The following is a 20,610-nucleotide window of genomic DNA, read 5'->3' as shown; positions in this document are numbered from 1 at the left end:
ATACGGCCAGTGAACTCTGTCGAAGGCCTTCTCTGCATCAACGGACAACAACATCCGCTCCCCCGAGATCCTTGAGGCCTTCTCCAGAACATGTGTCACCCTCTTGGTGTTGTCAACCGTCTGTCTACCGGGCACAAAACCAGCCTGGTCCGCCTCCACCAGGTCGGGGAGGTGTGGACCCAGCCTGGCTGCGAGAATCCCCGTGTACAACTTGAGGTCGACATTTAGGAGAGAGATGGGCCGGTATGAGCCGCAAAGGGCCCGGTCCTTCCCAGGCTTCGGGATTACCGCGACTGTCGCCCTCAGGAGATCCGGAGGGATGGCTCCCGGTGCGGAGAAAGAGTTAAACAGCCGCGTAAGGACAGGGGCCACGGCCGTGCAAAAAGTCTTGTAGAATAGCGACGTGAACCCGTCCGGGCCCGGGGCCTTGCCATGTTTCAGCCGCGCAATAGCTGAAATCACTTCCTCCACATGGATGTCCCGCTCCAGGTGGTCAGCCTGAGCCGGGTCCAGTACCGGGAGGGTCACCGACTCCAAATAGCTATCGGTCTCCCGTGGCGGGGAGGGCTCCTCAGCATACAGCGCCTCGTAGAAGCCGCGGAAAGACTCCGCTACTTCCGCGTCCCCGGAGACAACCCCCCCGTCCGCGCCCACCAATTCTTTCACGACGCTGCGCTGTTGCGCGACCCGGAGCCGGTGTGCTAGGAGCTTGCCACATCTGTCCCCCCCAGTGTAGTAGGCATGTTTCAAACGTAAGGCGGCGTACTCCGCCCTATCAAGATCCAGAGCCGAGAGGAGCTTCCTCGCTGCCTTCAACTGCCTCCAGACCCTCGGCGCTCCCGTACGGCGGTGGACCTGCTCAAGCTCCCGAACTTGAGCCGTCAACTCATCCCTCTTCAGTTGTCGCTCCTTATTCTCGGCTGCAGAGATAGAGATGAATTCCCCCCGTAGGACGGCCTTCAATGCCGCCCACTGTGTCGCCTGCGAGGTGTCAGTGTTGCTATTGTGAGTGAGATAGTCCTGTATGACCTCCCCGATGCGTTGCACCACCGATTTTTTGTGTAGAAGTGTGTCCCGGAGGCGCCACACCCCCCGAGAGGGGGAGGCCGCCGGCCACTGGAAAACGCCGACAACTGGAGAGTGGTCAGACAGGGTCAGGACCCCGATGTCCGCCGCCGTGGCAGCGGCACGCATCGGTCCACTCACCAGGAGGTAGTCCAGCCGTGAGTAAGTGCGGTGTGCGTGCGAGAAGAAAGAGTAGTCCCTATCCGTGGGGTGCAGGGAGCGCCAGAGATCATGCAAGTCCATGTCCGCAATTCGGGCCTTCCCAGCCTGGGACAGTTCCCCCGTCTGCGGGAAGCGCTGCGCCGATCTGTCCATCCCAGAGTCAAAGACAATGTTGAGGTCTCCGCCCAAGATAACGTGTCGGTCCGGGGAAGCAGTGACATCCACCAGCGCGGAGTCTAGGAAGCGCTCCTGGTGCTCGTTTGGGCTATAAACGGAGCCAACCGTAAATGCTATGCCTCCCAGGCTCATGCGATACGCAAGGAGCCTCCCCTTCTGTTCAGCACACTTATGCAACACCTCCCCCCGAAAGGAGCTCGCTAGGAGAATGGCTACCCCTGCCGTCTTGTTCGCTGCCGAAGAAAAGAACTGGGTGGGGAACTTAGCAGAGCGCATCCTGTGGCAGTCTCGGGGCAATAAGTGTGTCTCCTGCAAAAGGCAAATGTCCGCCTGCGTCCCCTCCAGCAACGACAGGATCGCCCTGCGCTTCACCGGGTTATTCAGACCCTGAACATTAAGGGTCACTACCTTTAGGCCCGGCAATCCTCGCAGGGATCGGGAGCGCTATGCAATGGGTAGGGAATCAGCGGGTGGGGCGCGCGGGGCCGCAGCGCGGGACAAGCCAAGACAAAGCGGGCAAAGACAACATCGGACGGGACCTTCCCAACCCCAAAACAACCCCCTCCCCCACCCAAAACACAACCTTGGCAACTAGCCATCCCCAAACTCAAACACCCCATAGTCTCAGTCAAGCCCCAAAACGGGCAAGTCCGTAGAAAATAGCAAAGTGGACGTCCAGCCACTCACCTCCGCCCGCTCCCCCCCAACCCCCCCGCCCCGTGCCAAGCATGTTAAGAAGCTAAAGACATCTCCCCCCGGAGTGTATGTTAGGCCGTCAAGGCCACGCTAGAGGAGCCGATCGAGTCCCCGGCCGCCGCCCTCAGGGCGTCTGCCATGTCCGCCCTAATGGTAGGGGAGTCCGGGCGCCCTGCACTGGTCGCTGAGCGCCGCCTCGATGACCTCCGCCGATTCCGTCCCTCCGAGGACCTCCACGACGGCGTAGCTCCCTCTTCCTCCGCTGCCGTGAGCCCCAGGACACCACAAATGTCTTGCAAGGAGCGTAGCTGATGCAATACCCCGTTCCACCGAAAAATCAAGCGGAAGGGGTGACCCCAAGAGTACGGCGTCTCATGCTCGCGCAAAAAGTCAGTGGCAATCCTAAAGGACCTGCGTTTCTGGAGAGTGATGGCAGAGAGGTCCTGGTACAGCGCCACCGGCCGATCCCGAAAGGTCAGGGGCTGTTTCCTGCGGGCTTCAGCCATGATACGCTCCTTTAGTGGAAAGTCGGGCAGGAAGGCCAGAATGTCCGGTGGGGGTGCCGATGGCTGGCGCTGGCGGCCAACCCTATGCGCCCTGTCGATGCTGATGGGAAAGTCCGCGGCCTCCCCCAGGATTTCTCGGAACAGGGCCCGCAGATAGCCCCCCAGATCGGACCCCTCATCCGCAGTCGGCACGCCACGCACTCGGATGTTGTTCCTCCGAGATCTGTTCTCGAGGTCCTCAGAGTGGGCCTGGAGCTCCACACACTGTTCCCGGAGGCGAAGAACGTCCTGCTGGAGGTGGACTATCTCCTCCGCTCGCTGTTGGCCCTCCGTCTCCACCGCCTCCACACGCTCACCTAGGCCCTCCACCTCTCTGCGCACTTCTCGGACCTCGCTGGCCACCTCCCGCTTCAGTGTCTGGAAGTCCTCCCTGAGGGAGCTAAACAGTTCCTCCATGAAGGCCCTCGTGACGGGTAGCTCCCCTCCAGTCACATCCGCCGGAGCCCGGGAGGGCCCCGGCGAGGGCTGTGTCCTGTCCCGCAAGTGCTGGGCCCTGCCAAGCATGTCCGGCAGAGTACGGTCCCCTTTCTTCGGGCCTCCTTTCCCAGCCATCGTCAGCTCCGCAGTCGGGCCCCGATCCAGGCGCCCCAGAGATGCTCAGCCGCCGGCAAGCACTCGGGCCGGGGGATCCCCCACAAGTGAGGTCGCTGCGTCACAGGTGACAAAATGGCGGCCGAGCCCGGTCACCGTCAGCCGCAAGAGCTAGCGTGAGACAACCAAGGGGGCCGCAGCGAGGGGGTCCCAACAGCTCATCCCTCCGGTAGTCAAGACAGCAATATCGGGAGGTCGTGTGCAGCCAGCATCCAGGGCTCAGCGGAGGTCGCCACCACTGCTCCTTCGGGGACAAAATGGCGGCCGGGCGGAGCAAGCCACACCGACTAGGCCCGGCGACACCCCCGGGGCCTCCGAGGTGCCCCGCCGTGAAATAAGTTCCACCACCGGCCCCCGTTAGTCACGCACAGGGGGCCAGATGATCCGGCCCCAACAAGGAGTCCGCCGTACCTCGGCTAGGGGTCAGGGCCTCCGCAGTGCCAGGTGTCGCCGTCACCAGTCCGAGTGCCGGGGCACCCGTCCCAAGCCCTCCACACCGTCGGGCCCCTTCCCGCCAGGCTCCTTCAGTCACCGTCGAGCGGCGGGCCAGATCCCCTCCAGACCGCAGCTTTCAGCACCAAGCCCAACCGAGGCGCCCGGACAGCTCTCCAATACGCTCCGCCCCTCGGGCTCGCCGCCGTCGTCCCCTGATCTCAGACGAACTTTTGGGGGGGTTCCCCCGGGGCGATCCGGACCAAAACAGCACCGATGTGTGCCCCTGATGTTCCGCCACGCTCCTCTCCCGCGCCGAGCCTCAGCGGGGGGAGAAAAGCATAACAAAAAGGCTTTAGCTTGGCCGGGCCGGAGGAGCTACGGGAGGAAGCGTCCGCTCACCCCGCCATCTTGGCCACGCCCCCCCAGGACACATTTTTAAAGCAGCACCGGTCCTTTTAGTGGACAGCAGCTGCGTTTGCAAAAAAAGATGGTTCCTGATTGGGAATGGAAGTGCAGGGATGGAAGCCTGCTATTCATTGCAGACTTCCATACTTTCATTCACAGCAATCACAGAGGGGCGCAAGTTGCAACCTGCCTAATTAATATTCATTAGGTGGGTCATTTTGCACCACACTGTGAATGGACAATTTGCGATGTGACCAAATATTATAAATGTCACATCACAAATTCCATTCTCACTTACAAAGCCGTCAATATGCAAATTGTACATCTCAGGTTTGTGAATGGGAATAGTACATCAGGTTCTAAATCAGACAGATGTGCCTAAAATTAAGCTTGGGCGAAGTACTACGCTACGCTTGCGTAGTTTGCGAAGTTCACGCTACTTCGCACTACGCGAACTGCACGTAGCACAGTGCGAACACGCGTAGCGTAGTGTTGCGTAGTGCTGCGGTCATTTTTTGCTTGCTCGCGGTCCTCAACGTCAAGTTGGCGACCGCGAGCAAGCAAAATGACATCCCGGCGAGACTTTTTCCTTGTTCACGATCAGCAACATCAAGTTGGCGATCGCGAGCATGGAAAATAAACCTCCCGGCGAGATTCCCAACGCGAGAAGGTCAGGTTTCTCATTGCGAGGGGTCGCGTATGCTCGCGACCGCTCGCGATGAGAAACTACCAGTTCGCATTGAGAAAGCTGCCGCTCGAGTAAAAATCTACTCGAGCAGCAGAAAACTACAGCTCGCACTGTGCAAGATGCCATTTTCAATGATTTCACAGTGCCGGTTGCTTGTCCGCACTGTGCAAGCATTGAAAACAACATCTTGCACAGTGCGAACATGTTACTACGCAGTTCGCGAAGTTCGCGAAGTGCTACGCGTAGCTCGCGTAGTGCGAACTTCACTTTGCGTAGCTTCGCAAAGTGCTACTTCGCGAACTACGCCCACCCTTACCTAAAATGCATTTTTTTGTGAAATGGAAATGACATATGACATATGAGCTTTCAGGATTTCAGGATGGCACATTAGTTGGTGGCTTATGGGCAAGGGTACAGAACAGTGCTACAGGTAAAGTGTTTACTTGAGGCACGTAGATTGATGTTTTAACCCCTTCGCTGCTGGGCCTTTTCCCCTCCTGTGCTAAGCCTTTTTTGGGCTATTTGGGGTAGTGCGCGCTTAGGCCCCTGTAACTTTTTGACCACATTAGGTATCCATGCCAAATTTGCGTACTTTTCTTCCAACATCTTGGGGATTCTAAAGGTACCCAGGGTTTGTGGATTCTCCTAGAGGGTTCCCAGAAATTAGTCAAAATACAGCAAAATTTTGTTTTTTTTGTGAAAAATGGGAAAAACGGGCTGCAAATGAAAGCTTCTTGGTTTTTCTCTGCAAATGGTATCAAAAAAGGGTTTGTGGGGCTGAAATCACCATTTCTCCAGCTTTTAGGGAATGACAGAATTTTGTTAGAAAACCAACATTTTTTACACAGTTTTGGCATTTTTCTGGGACATACCCTATTTGTGCTTTCAACCTCCTTCCAGTTAATGGTAGAAATGGGTACAAAAACAATAATGGATCCTGGAAAGCTATACATTTTTGAAAAGTAGACAAAATTCTGAAGTCAGCAAGGGGTCATTTGTGTAGATCCATCAAGGTTTCTTTATAGAAACTTACAGATAAATATAGGAAAAATTAAAAATCTGTTGAAAAAAGCAGCATTTTGAGTCAACGTTTTCACCTGTAACTTCTTCGAATTATGACATCTCTTTGAAAGCAATGTACCGTTACATCTGGTGGACCTTCCTGGTTGTGGGGACATATAGGACTTGTAGGTTCACCAAGAGCCCAACGAACCCAGAGTAGAAAACTGAGCAGCCTTTTGTAATGTTTTTTTTTTTTGTTCCGGGTATATAGCAATTATTGTGGGAAAATGTATACATGGAAAAATCGGTATGAAAGACACCTATGTATTTCTGAAATGGGAACAAATTACAGAGTTTAGAAACAGTGCATATTTGCACATTTTCGAAATTGGGAATACTCATATTTGCATGACAATTATTGGTCATTTTTCAAAATGATTTTTTTTTACACAATGTCTTTCATTTGGAAGGGAGAAATGCATCAAAAATCAATAGGTAATAACAGTTGCTTTACGAATCTGAACTACCCTAAGTCTCCCGATAAAAATGGTACCTCACTTGTGTGGGTAGGCATAGTGCCCACGACAGGAAGTGGCTCAAAACCTAAGGTGAACGCACCACATTTTCACACTGAAAATTTACACTTTATTTGCGAAGAGTCTAGCTGTAGTTTTTGAACCCTAGCCCTGCCGTCACCTAGGGAAACCTAGCAAACCTATACATTTTTGAAAACTAGACACCCAGGGGAATCCAGGATGGGGGGACTTGACTGCCTCCCACCATGGTCTGTTACCCAGAATCCCTTGCAAACGTAAAAAATTGACCAAAAAAACACATTTTCCCCACATTTCTGTGATGGAAAGTTCTGGAATCTGCGTGGATCCACAAATTTCCACCCACCCCGCGTTCCCCAAAGTCCTATGAGAAAAATGGTACCTCACTTGTGCGGGTCGGCCTAGTGCCCGCGACAGGAAACGGCGCAAAACGCAACGTGGTTTTGCAGTGAAAAATGACCCTTTTTTTGGCAAAGTGACTAGCTGTAGATTTTGAACCCTAGGCCTGCCGGCACCTAGGGAAACCTAGCAAACCTATACATTTTTGAAAACTAGACACCCAGGGGAATCCAGGATGGGGTGACTTGACTGCCTCCCACCATGGTCTGTTACCCAGAATCCCTTGCAAACGTAAAAAATTGACAAAAAAAACACATTTTCCCCACATTTCTGTGATGGAAAGTTCTGGAATCTGCGTGGATCCACAAATTGCCACCCACCCCGCGTTCCCCAAAGTCCTACGAGAAAAATGGTACCTCACTTGTGCGGGTTGGCCTAGTGCCCGCAACAGGAATCGGCGCAAAACACAACGTGGTTTTGCAGTGAAAAATGACCCTTTTTTTGGCAAAGTGACTAGCTGTAGATTTTGAACCCTAGCCCTGCCGGCACCTAGGGAAACCTAGCAAACCTATACATTTTTGAAAACTAGACACCCAGGGGAATCCAGGATGGGGTGACTTGACTGCCTCCCACCGTTGGTCTGTTACCCAGAATCCCTTGCAAACGTAAAAAATTGACAAAAAAAACACATTTTCCCCACATTTCTGTGATGGAAAGTTCTGGAATCTGCGTGGATCCACAAATTTCCACCCACCCCGCGTTCCCCAAAGTTCTACGAGAAAAATGGTACCTCACTTGTGCGGGTCGGCCTAGTGCCCGCGACAGGAAACGGCGCAAAACGCAACGTGGTTTTGCAGTGAAAAATGACCCTTTTTTTGGCAAAGTGACTAGCTGTAGATTTTGAACCCTAGCCCTGCCGGCACCTAGGGAAACCTAGCAAACCTATACATTTTTGAAAACTAGACACCCAGGGGAATCCAGGATGGGGTTACTTGACTGCCTCCCACCATGGTCTGTTACCCAGAATCCCTTGCAAACGTACAAATCTGACAAAAAAAACACATTTTCCCCACATTTCTGTGATGGAAAGTTCTGGAATCTGCGTGGATCCACAAATTTCCACCCACCCCGCGTTCCCCAAAGTCCTACGAGAAAAATGGTACCTCACTTGTGCTAGTCGGCCTAGTGCCCGCGACAGGAAACGGCGCAAAACGCAACGTGGTTTTGCAGTGAAAAATGACCCTTTTTTTGGCAAAGTGACTAGCTGTAGATTTTGAACCCTAGCCCTGCCGGCACCTAGGGAAACCTAGCAAACCTATACATTTTTGAAAACTAGACACCCAGGGGAATCCAGGATGGGGTGACTTGACTGCCTCCCACCATGGTCTGTTACCCAGAATCCCTTGCAAACGTAAAAAATTGACAAAAAAAACACATTTTCCCCACATTTCTGTGATGGAAAGTTCTGGAATCTGCGTGGATCCACAAATTTCCACCCACCCCGCGTTCCCCAAAGTCCTAAGAGAAAAATGGTACCTCACTTGTGCGGGTCGGCCTAGTGCCCGCGACAGGCAACGGCGCAAAATGCAACGTGGTTTTGCAGTGAAAAATGACCCTTTTTTTGGCAAAGTGACTAGCTGTAGATTTTGAACCCTAGCCCTGCCGGCACCTAGGGAAACCTAGCAAACCTATACATTTTTGAAAACTAGACACCCAGGGAATCCAGGATGGGGTGACTTGACTGCCTCCCACCATGGTCTGTTCCCCAGAATCCCTTGCAAACGTAAAAAATTGACAAAAAAAACACATTTTCCCCACATTTCTGTGATGGAAAGTTCTGGAATCTGCGTGGATCCACAAATTTCCACCCACCCCGCGTTCCCCAAAGTCCTACGAGAAAAATGGTACCTCACTTGTGCGGGTCGGCCTAGTGCCCGCGACAGGAAACGGCGCAAAACGCAACGTGGTTTTGCAGTGAAAAATGACCCTTTTTTTGGCAAAGTGACTAGCTGTAGATTTTGAACACTAGCCCTGCCGGCACCTAGGGAAACCTAGAAAACCTATACATTTTTGAAAACTAGACACCCAGGGGAATCCAGGATGGGGTGACTTGACTGCCTCCCACCATGGTCTGTTACCCAGAATCCCTTGCAAACGTAAAAAATTGACAAACAAAACACATTTTCCCCACATTTCTGTGATGGAAAGTTCTGGAATCTGCGTGGATCCACAAATTTCCACCCACCCCGCGTTCCCCAAAGTCCAACGAGAAAAATGGTACCTCACTTGTGCGGGTCGGCCTAGTGCCCGCGACAGGAAACGGCGCAAAACGCAACGTGGTTTTGCAGTGAAAAATGACCCTTTTTTTGGCAAAGTGACTAGCTGTAGATTTTGAACCCTAGCCCTGCCGGCACCTAGGGAAACCTAGCAAACCTATACATTTTTGAAAACTAGACACCCAGGGGAATCCAGGATGGGGTGACTTGACTGCCTCCCACCATGGTCTGTTACCCAGAATCCCTTGCAAACGTAAAAAATTGACAAAAAAAACACATTTTCCCCACATTTCTGTGATGGAAAGTTCTGGAATCTGTGTGGATCCACAAATTTCCACCCACCCCGCGTTTCCCAAAGTCCTCCGAGAAAAATGGTACCTCACTTGTGCTGGTCGGCCTAGTGCCCGCGACAGGAAACGGCGCAAAACGCAACGTGGTTTTGCAGTGAAAAATGACCCTTTTTTTGGCAAAGTGACTAGCTGTAGATTTTGAACCCTAGCCCTGCCGGCACCTAGGGAAACCTAGCAAACCTATACATTTTTGAAAACTAGACAACCAGGGGAATCGAGGATGGGGTGACTTGACTGCCTCCCACCATGGTCTGTTACCCAGAATCCCTTGCAAACGTAAAAAATTGACAAAAAAAACACATTTTCCCCACATTTCTGTGATGGAAAGTTCTGGAATCTGCGTGGATCCACAAATTTCCACCCACCCCGCGTTCCCCAAAGTCCTACGAGAAAAATGGTACCTCACTTGTGCGGGTCGGCCTAGTGCCCGCGACAGGAAACGGCGCAAAACGCAATGTGGTCACACCTCAATGTTGCAGTGAAAAATGACCCTTTTTTGGCAAAGTGACTAGCTGTAGTTTTTGAACCCTAGCCCTGCCGGCACCTAGGAAAACCTACCAAACCCACGCATTTCTGAAAACTAGACACCCGGCCGCTTCCAGGGAGGCATGGCTTGCGTGGATCCCCCCACGTTTCCTTACCCAGAATCCCCTGCAAACCTCAATTTTAGCTGAAAAAGTCACTTTTTTCACACATTTTGGGGTGGGAAAGTTGTGGCATCACCGGGCTCACACAAATTTACCACCACCCAGCGTTCCCCCAGGTCTCCCGGTAAAAATGGTGCCTCACTTGTGTGGGAGGCCCAAGTACCCGCGGCAGGCAAGGGCCCAAAACGTAGTGAGGCGACATCAAAATGGCCTATCGCAAAACCACCTGGTTTTGCAAGGGGGGTCACTTTGGTTTTTGGCCCGGTGCTCGGCGGCCATCTAGGGAAACCTACCAAACCCATGCATTTCTGAAAACTAGACACCCGGAGGCTTCCAGGGAGGTATGGCTTGCGTGGATCCCCAACGTTTCCTTACCCAGAATCCCCTGCAAACCTCAATTTTAGCTGAAAAAATCACTTTTTTCACACATTTTGGGGTGGGAAAGTTGTGGCATCACCGGGCTCACACAAATTTACCACCACCCAGCGTTCCCCCAGGTCTCCCGGTAAAAATGGTGCCTCACTTGTGTGGGAGGCCCAAGTACCCGCGGCAGGCAAGGGCCCAAAACGTAGTGAGGCGACATCAAAATGGCCTATCGCAAAACCACCTGGTTTTGCAAGGGGGGTCACTTTGGTTTTTGGCCCGGTGCTCGGTGGCCATCTAAAGAAACCTACCAAACCCACGCATTTCTGAAAACTAGACACCCGGCGGCTTCCAGGGAGGTATGGCTTGCGTGGATCCCCCAACGTTTCCTTACCCAGAATCCCCTGCAAACCTCAATTTTAGCTGAAAAAGTCACTTTTTTCACACATTTTGGGGTGGGAAAGTTGTGGCATCACCGGGCTCACACAAATTTACCACCACCCAGCGTTCCCCCAGGTCTCCCGGTAAAAATGGTGCCTCACTTGTGTGGGAGGCCCAAGTACCCGCGTAGTGAGGCGACATCAACATTGCCTATCCCAAATGTCGCATCACTACGTTTTGGGCCCTTGCCTGCCGCGGGTACTTGGGCCTCCCACACAAGTGAGGCACCATTTTTACCGGGAGACCTGGGGGAACGCTGGGTGGTGGTAAATTTGTGTGAGCCCGGTGATGCCACAACTTTCCCACCCCAAAATGTGTGAAAAAAGTGATTTTTTCAGCTAAAATTGAGGTTTGCAGGGGATTCTGGGTAAGGAAACGTTGGGGGATCCACGCAAGCCATACCTCCCTGGAAGCCGCCGGGTGTCTAGTTTTCAGAAATGCGTGGGTTTGGTAGGTTTCTTTAGATGGCCACCGAGCACCGGGCCAAAAACCAAAGTGACCCCCCTTGCAAAACCAGGTGGTTTTGCGATAGGCCATTTTGATGTCGCCTCACTACGTTTTGGGCCCTTGCCTGCCGCGGGTACTTGGGCCTCCCACACAAGTGAGGCACCATTTTTACCGGGAGACCTGGGGGAACGCTGGGTGGTGGTAAATTTGTGTGAGCCCGGTGATGCCACAACTTTCCCACCCCAAAATGTGTGAAAAAAGTGATTTTTTCAGCTAAAATTGAGGTTTGCAGGGGATTCTGGGTAAGGAAACGTTGGGGATCCACGCAAGCCATACCTCCCTGGAAGCCTCCGGGTGTCTAGTTTTCAGAAATGCATGGGTTTGGTAGGTTTCCCTAGATGGCCGCCGAGCACCGGGCCAAAAACCAAAGTGACCCCCCTTGCAAAACCAGGTGGTTTTGCGATAGGCCATTTTGATGTCGCCTCACTGCGTTTTGGGCCCTTGCCTGCCGCGGGTACTTGGGCCTCCCACACAAGTGAGGCACCATTTTTACCGGGAGACCTGGGGGAGCGCTGGGTGGTGGTAAATTTGTGTGAGCCCGGTGATGCCACAACTTTCCCACCCCAAAATGTGTGAAAAAAGTGATTTTTTCAGCTAAAATTGAGGTTTGCAGGGGATTCTGGGTAAGGAAACGTTGGGGGATCCAAGCAAGCCATACTTCCTTGGAAGCCGCCGGGTGTCTAGTTTTCAGAAATGTGTGGGTTTGGTAGGTTTCCCTAGATGGCCGCCGAGCACCGGGCCAAAAACCAAAGTGACCCCCCTTGCAAAACCAGATTAACTATTGTTCCTACAGCGTGAGAATTTTGGAATAATATTGCAAAGAAAATGTGGCAGACATTTTGAGGTTTGCAGGACATTGGGGATAAAAAAGTTTTTGGAATTCACCATGAACTCCCATGGGTTTTCGACAATATCTACAGTTGGTGGGTTATTCTTGCATGGAAAGTGTACCTTGGCAGAGAAACTAAAGACAAAGATTCCTGCACAACCATCTATTCCTCAAACACACACACATACTGGTTGGATTTGGCACGAGGGCGAGTCATGGTTCAGTGTATTAAATGTTATTAACAAGAGATTTCACAAAAATGAAATGCACTGTCAATAATTAAATTCACAAAAAACCAAACCAATGACTCGCAGCTCGTGAGCTGTAAAGCCACGTCAAGGCACCAACCACTTTACAGGCCATTCACACACCTTTCATACGTGATACAAACAAGACCATTCGCACCACCAGGCACAAAAGCAACACATTACAAAATTCACCAAAAAGGGACAAGGTACACCCTGCTTCAGAAAGACAAATATTACTGCACAGCCATCTAATCCGCAAGCACACACACACATACTGGTTGGATTTGGCACGAGGGTGAGTGATGGTTCAGTAGATACAATTGTATTAGCAAATGATTTCACATAAATGAAATGCACTGGTAATAATTGAAAGGGCGAAAAACTGAACCATTGACTCACAGCTCGTGAGCTGTAAGTCCACGACAAGGCACCAACCTCTTTACAGGCCATTCATCCACCTTTCATACGTGTGAGACATACAAAACCATTCACACCGCCAGCCGCGGGCCCATCACATAACAAAACTCACACCAGCACACAGCGCCATTCAAGGGCCCATCACTTTCACACGCCCACAATCCAGACACAGCAAGTACACAGGCTGATGGATTGCGTGGAGTGGCACTCAGCTAGCAGTGTGTGTAGTGACGAGCAGAAAGTCACTACTCACACACAGCCAGCCGAGCACCAGTCCACACACACCGCTAGGCAAACACCAGTCCACGCACACCGCTAGCCAATCGCCAGTCCAGGCACACCGCCAGCCAATCGCCAGTCCAGGCACACTGGCAGCCAATCGCCAATCCACGCACACCGCCAGCCAAGCTCCAGTCCACGGACACCACCAGCCAAGCACCAGTCCGCACACACCACCAGCCCAGCACCATTCCACGCACACCGCCAGCCAAGCTCCAGTCCACGCACACCACCAGCCAAGCTTCAGTCCACGGACACCACCAGCCAAGCACCAGTCCACACACACCACCAGTCCACGCACACCGCCAGCCAAGTACCAGTCCACGCACACCGCCAGCCAAGCACCATTCCACGCACACCGCCAGCCAAGCTCCAGTCCACGCACACCACCAGCCACGCACCAGTCCACGCAGACCACCAGTCCATGCACACCGCCAGACCACGCACACCGCCAGCCAAGCACCATTCCACGCACACCACCAACCAAGTGCCAGTCCACACACACCAACAGCCAAGCGCAAGCCTACACACACCGCCATCACATTTAGGATTTTTTTAGAAAAAAATAAAAACAAAAACAAATCGCAAATAGATACAAATCTTCTAACAGAAAATCAGCAACTAAATACATTGCAATAACACCAACCTTGAAACAGAATCAAATTATCCAAAGAATACAGACCAGGCAGTTCACTTTACCACTCATGAATGCTCCCAAATTTTTTTTCGCGTGTGGTACGCTCTAAAACAAGCAGGGAGACACAGTGCAGGATGAGAAGGACAGTCGGGGCAGTACATACGACTCTCCTTCCGCGAACCTCTTCGCCAACAGACTCTACATCTCCTACTGGGAAAATCTTTTGCGGGTGTGTGAGGAATGTGATCTGGAAAGTGGCGTTCTTTCAATCTAGCAACATCCTCCACCACTCCAACTCTAGGAACACTTGCCTGTTCCACTACAACAAGGCTGCCTATTACAGACTCCTGAAACTTAGCAAAAGTCATCTTTGACTCAGGGCAAGAATCCTGGAACACAACAAAAGCATTAAACATTGCCAAGTGGAAAAGATGGATAGCCAACTTCTTGTACCAAATGTAAGCCTTACGAAGAGCAGTGTAAGGTTCCAACCTCTGATCTACTCTGTCAACACCACCCATGTGCCTATTATAGTCTAAAATGCACACAGGTTTGCGCGCTTCAGCGACCTGACCCCAAACAGTCACAGGTGCAGTGCTTTCATCATGGATGGTAGTCAGCACGTAGACATCTCTCCTGTCTGTAAACTTCACAGCAAGAAGCTCCTGGCAACGCAACGCACTGCACTGTCCCCGCCCAAGCTTTTGACAAACCAGTTCTTTCGGGAAACCTTTACGGTCAGAGCGGATTGTGCCACAAGCAAGAGTGTCCACTTTGGCCAATTCCCTGAACAACCGCACACCAGTGTAGAAGTTATCTACATATAAATGGTGGGCTTTGTTAAAAAATCCTCTACCAAGTTCCCAAACAATTTTCTCAGTCACTCCAAAAGTGGACGGACAACCAGGGGGGTTAATCCTAGATTCGTTACCGGTGTACACCCTGAAATTAGAGACATATCCAGTCCTACTGTCACACAGCATATACAGCTTTATTCCATAGCGTGCCCTCTTACTAGGAATGTATTGCCTAAAAACCAAGCGGCCCTTGAACAACACCAAAGACTCATCCACTGCAATTTCTTTCCCAGGGGCATAAATCTCAGAAAATCGATCAACAAAGTGATCAAGGACAGGCCTAATCTTAAAAAGACGGTCACAGTCAGGGTGATCTCGTGGCAACGCTAAACCATTATCAACAAAATGCATCATCCGAAGCAGAAGCAAATACCTGTCACGAGTCATGACTGCCGGAAAAATAGACGTTGCCATCAAGGGACTGCTAGACCAATATGAAGACATTGATGGCTTCCTTAGCAAGCCCATCAAAAAAGTTAAACCCAAGAACTTCTTCATCTCTTCAACATTTGTGGGAGTCCACCGGGTAGCTCTAGAGTATGGCTTAAGACTGGCACTGTTGTCCCTCAAAAACTGTTCGGCATACAAATTAGTCTGCTCAACAATCTCTGCCAAAAACACATCGTCCATAAACAACTGAAAAAAATTTACCGGCAAAAAGTTTTCAGTATTCACTCTAGACCCTGAAACACCAGTAAACTCTGGCAATGCTGGCTGCACCATGCCAGGGGCAACCCAGAGGTCATCACTTTCAAAGGGAAGCCTTGCAGCCCCAGCCTGCAGCCCAGATGCCTCTTGCCGCACTACACCAACGGGAAGCCTTGCAGCCCCAGCCTGCAGCCCAGATGCCTCTTGCCGTACTACACCAACGGGAAGCCTTGCAGCCGCAGGCTGCAGCCCAGAAGCCTCTTGCCGCACTTCACCAACGGGAAGCCTTGCAGCCCCAGGCTGCAGCCCAGATGCCTCTTGCCGCACTATCGGCACATCAGTCTCCTCCTCTAACACAGGCACTTCATCCGCACTAAGAGTATCTTCATCATCCGATGACCCCATACGGAGAGAAAACTCACTGCCAGAATCGTCCCCTGCCTCCTCTCCCTCAGATGCAGAGTCAGTCTCTGAACCATGGTCAGAGGAAGACTCAAACAGCAAACCAACAACCTGCTGAGCAGTAATCCTGCGGCTAGCCATTATACTTACTAAGATAGAAGACTGCACAAACAAGTCAACAACAACCAACAATGTGCAAACCAAGTAAGTAAAGAAATGTGTACCTTTATCACAAAGATCAATGTACTCAAAAACTATACAATCCAATTACAAGAGACAGCTGCACTCACCAGAAACCAACTCTGCAGTGACACAGCAAAACCCAACGATATCAAACTAGAAAGAAGAAAAAAAAACAAATTACTCACAAGACAACAAAATACACATCGAGCACCAATGCAAAAAGTTTTTGACACTCAAAAAACAAACATACTGCTATTATTACACCATTTGCAAAAAAAATTCATGCAGAGAAATCAAACACATTTACATTGTACAAAAAAGAGTCTCTTACCAAACTACACAAACAGCAGAACCACCAGTAACAACACGGCAAACTGAAAAGAGCAAAAGCCTTCACCTAGAACAAAAAAGTAAAAAAAAACACATTACTATTGCAATTCACAAAAAATATAACAATAAACATTACAACATGCTATGTAACTACCCAAATGGTCAATCGGGTTATGTGCCAGGTGGGGCAGAAAACAGCAGGAAAAAAAAGGCTACTCTGTCCCGGGGCGGGTGGGCCAAATACATATTATAAAAATTGCCCCCTGGAAGCGACACTTGCAAAAGGGGTCACTTCCATTTTTATTTACTTCCCTGGTGTCTAGTGGGCATTTCTGCCCCCCCCCCCCGGGCCAGAAACGGACCGAAAGTGGACTGATCTGCCCCCAGGGGGGGGCAGCAAAGTCTGAGCAAAAAATATCCCCCAGGGAAGCGACCCTTGCCCAAGGGGTCACTTCCCATACAACAATAACTAAATCCCTGGTGGCTAGTGGGCTTTTCTGCCCCCCCTGGGGGCAGAAACGGACTGAAAGTGGACCGATCTGCCCCCAGGGGGGGCAGAAAAGTCTGTTCAAAAAATATCCCCCAGGGAAGCGACCCTTGCCCAAGGGGTCGCTTCCCATACGACAATAAATAAATCCCTGGTGGCTAGTGGGCTTTTCTGCCCCCCCCGGGGGCAGAAACAGACCGAAAGTGGAACGATCTGCCCCCGGGGGGGCAGAAAAGTCTGTCCAAAAATTAGCCCCCAGGGAAGCGACCCTTGCCCAAGGGGTCGCTTCCCATACAACAATAAATAAATCCCTGGTGGCTAGTGGGCTTTTCTGCCCCCCCTAGGGGCAGAAACGGACCGAAAGTGGACCGATCTGCCCCCAGGGGGGGCAGAAAAGTCTGTTGCATATTCTCCCCCAGGGGAGCGACCCTTGCCCAAGGGGTCGCTCCCAAAATGGCCAAATAATAGATCCCTGGGGTCTAGTGGGGGCATTCCTGTCCCACGATCTCGACGCTGTGCGCGATCGTGGGACAGGAATGCCCAGCATTGAGACATCAGGGGAGAGGAAATACTCTTTCCTCTCCCCCGATGCCTCAAGGTACTGGAATTCGGCCCCCCCCGCAACACCGCAAGAAAACACTCACCCTCCCCGTTGGACGCGCTGGAAGAAATGAATTCCAGCGCGTCCAACGCTTCCTGATGACGCCGGCGCGCGCTGTGCGCGCTGACGTTATCCGGAAGCGTGGGGGGGCTCGGGGGTGGCAGCGGAAGCTCTTCCGCTGCCATCCCCCTCTGTGGGGGCACGATCGATGCCCCAGGGGGGGAGCGCCAGCGCTTCCCCCAGGGGTTGTGCTCATGACGGAGCGGTTCCGTCATGAGCACAGCTCAGCCGATGCTCATGACGGAACCGCTCCGTCATGAGCATCGAAGGGGTTAAAGACAAAAGCTACATTCTTGAAAAATAGACCTTGCTGTTGTTTTAGGGCATCCCAGAGACCTAGTCTCCATCCAAGAAGGGTAGAATGAGGACCAAAAGTAACAACTGTGAGTAGGACTTAAATAGGGAAGTGAAATGGATATATGGTGGTATTGCAGATGCTTGTTTTCCATTTTGCTTATAATGGCTTTTTCAACAGATAAGGTACATTCCTTCGTTATTAGAATGTAAGATACTTAATAAATTTATGGACAGCAGGTACTTTACAAATTCTAAAATGGAAAGAAGGACAAAACTTATACCATGCTGGTACCTTGCATTTCAGTGTTCTGTCACCAAATCTAACAATGGCCACGAATCACTTCTTCACTTGCAAGGTAAAGAAAATCAGGTCACACTTACCATATGAAGCAGATATTAACCTCACATTCAATGCCTCGTCAACCAAAGTATTCAGCCTCCTTTTGCATGCCAAAATACCGACATCCTCAATGCACTTAAGGCCACCTTTTATGAGAATGACATTCTTGAACTATCAAGAAATCTCTCCATGGAGGTACTCTGTCATCCCTCCTCAACATAGTTAATTCCTCCCTAAGCCAAGGCACCTTGCAGTATGACTTCAAAATAACAGTCTTTCCCTACTGGGAAAACTTCCCCTGGATCCAGTTGACTCTCAAGTACTGACTTATCAGCCATCTTCCTTTCATTAGAAAAATCATTAAGAATGCAGGGGCTTCACAACTAGAAGATCAAATAAACATTAACAATCTCCTACCAATCCACAGTGCAAGACAGAGACAGCTATCCTAAAAGCAGTTATTGATGCCTCTCAGTGATAATAAAAACGACCCCTGCCTCCTAATCTTGCTTGACCTCTGCTGCAATTGCCGCACTCGAACACTCGTCACTGATGAAGACCTTTGAAGCTTGCATTAGTTCTTTTATTACCACACCACCCACCACCAACTCTTCTAGATGCAAAACTTAAAAATTCAGGACCTCCAAGTCTCCTATGGAGTACCCAAGAGATCCATCTTCTCACTACCATCTTCTAGCTCTTTATGGGACCCACTTGTTACCAACTTACCAATGATGTCATGATCAATCCGCAAAATACACTCAGTTAACAACACCCAACCTGTGGAACAAAATATGGGTCATTGTCCCCTACTTTTATACAGGCAAAACAGAAAGGGGATGTGGATTCTCTGTCTGCATTTTCAGAACAAGTTTGGGTGGTTCTTCTTTCAAGAATACTCTGAGGCTGTTTTGTAGAAACAGACTTTGTCTAGAGTGATGCCCCTTCATAGAAGGCTAGTTTCCAGGCTATGGTATCCACAACAGAGACACAAAAAGGTGTGAGTTGGCTGCACCTGGCTATCAACAACCCCACCAAACAGCGATCAGGGGAGATATAAAAGGCTGGCCTCACCTAAAGGGGTCCCTTTTATCTTAACAATAGAGACTGCAGCCCCACCCTTTACCCCCTACCTTCTTCACAATGACAGTGCTACAGAAACACTAATGAGCAGCCCCTCTCAGCAAAAGGCCTAATTGAATTTCTAAAGGAGCCTTGCCTCCTCTGCCCCCACATCTCTGTCTACATATCCACCCTCCAGCTTCAGGAATGTACTTGGAATGTCAGTGCTAGGATCTGGGTTAGTGCATAGAAGTGCAACTTTACATGAGTTGGCCCACGGGCCTCCACTCGAGTGACATAGATAAAGAGGTCTGGCCGCCACCACCACTCTAAAGGCTAAACCCATGACAAGGTCAGTAGTCCACAAACTGTAAAATGAGAGCATGTTTGACGTGCCCCTCTGGCTCACAGAACAGGTCCAGGAGCTCACTCAATATACTAGACAGATTCAGGCCTCTGCGCACACGCTAGATTAGTGTGAAGTTAGAGCCACAGTAAAAAAACAGGACTCTAGATACTCCCATCAAAGCACCCAGGGCAGATGAACATGTGTGTACACCATGCAGGGGAGATTCCTGTCCCAACAGTGTAGTTGCCATTAATTTCATCAAGGCATGGATAGTCATTCATCAAAATGCCATAGGTGCACACTTTGACCCTGAGAGCATTAGAATGTCGACCCTTTCCCCCCACTATTAGCCCCTAAACAACCTACTATTGTTGCTGGGGGGGGGAGGGGGGGAGTAAAGGAAGAGCTAAGTGGGGGAAACCACAGAAAGGGAACATGGATCTCAGCGCTCTGTTCATTTATTATTTCTCCTGCTTCCTTCAAGACCCCTGTGATCAGGGATGTCAAGTGTAATTGCAGGAGTACCGAGGGTCAGGTCAGGAGTAGCTTCAGGGAGAGGGATGGTCAGGTCCAGGAGATGGCTGTTAAACCATGGGCCAAAGAGGGTACAGAAGGGGAGGGCTATTAGCTGGCCTTTTGCCTTCCATTACCATGTTGCATTAGTTAGTAATACATAAACAGGCATTGGTTAGTTTGTTGTGTTCTTTTTTAGTCTCAGATCAGTTCTGTTCAAACCAGGCTCATTCACAGCTCAAAGGCAGTGTGCCCCCTGCTGTTACGCTTTATTTCCCAAAGGAGACAGAAAACAAAAGATGTAAGATTTTGTTAGCATGTGAAGGCTGGGTCACCTGCCGGTTTTCCTCATAAATGCTGGGTGCTTTATTCCATGCCGTGGCGTGGCTGGTGCGACAGATTAGCACAAGATGTATAAAAAAAAGAAACAAATTGCAGCCTTCCTTCTTTTTTTATCGCCTAGATAACGATAAGGATAAAGTGAAGGAACCTTATCTTAAAGCTCCTTTCCCATAAATCAAGTCTGCCTGCACACTGTATGGCGGTGATTATCTCCCTCCCTAAACTGCAGGCAAAGTCCGGGGCGGAAGGCGCGCGTGCACAGCCGCTGCTCTATTGATTGTTGGTTAATGGCATTACCGATGGCTAATGAGAGCGGGTCATTACACGTCTATAAACCGCTTCCACAGTATAAAGCCGCGGATCTGTCTTCATTACCCAGGCGCGGACTGGTCCTTGTTGCACGTAAACCGGCTCTTTCTAATTACACACAGAAACCTGCCCTCGTTTAATGTAGATGCGTCCTTC

The sequence above is a fragment of the Triturus cristatus genome, chromosome 11 (assembly GCF_964204655.1).
Source record: "Triturus cristatus chromosome 11, aTriCri1.1, whole genome shotgun sequence".
NCBI lineage: Eukaryota > Metazoa > Chordata > Amphibia > Caudata > Salamandridae > Triturus > Triturus cristatus.
This window is presented reverse-complemented; position numbering follows the sequence as displayed.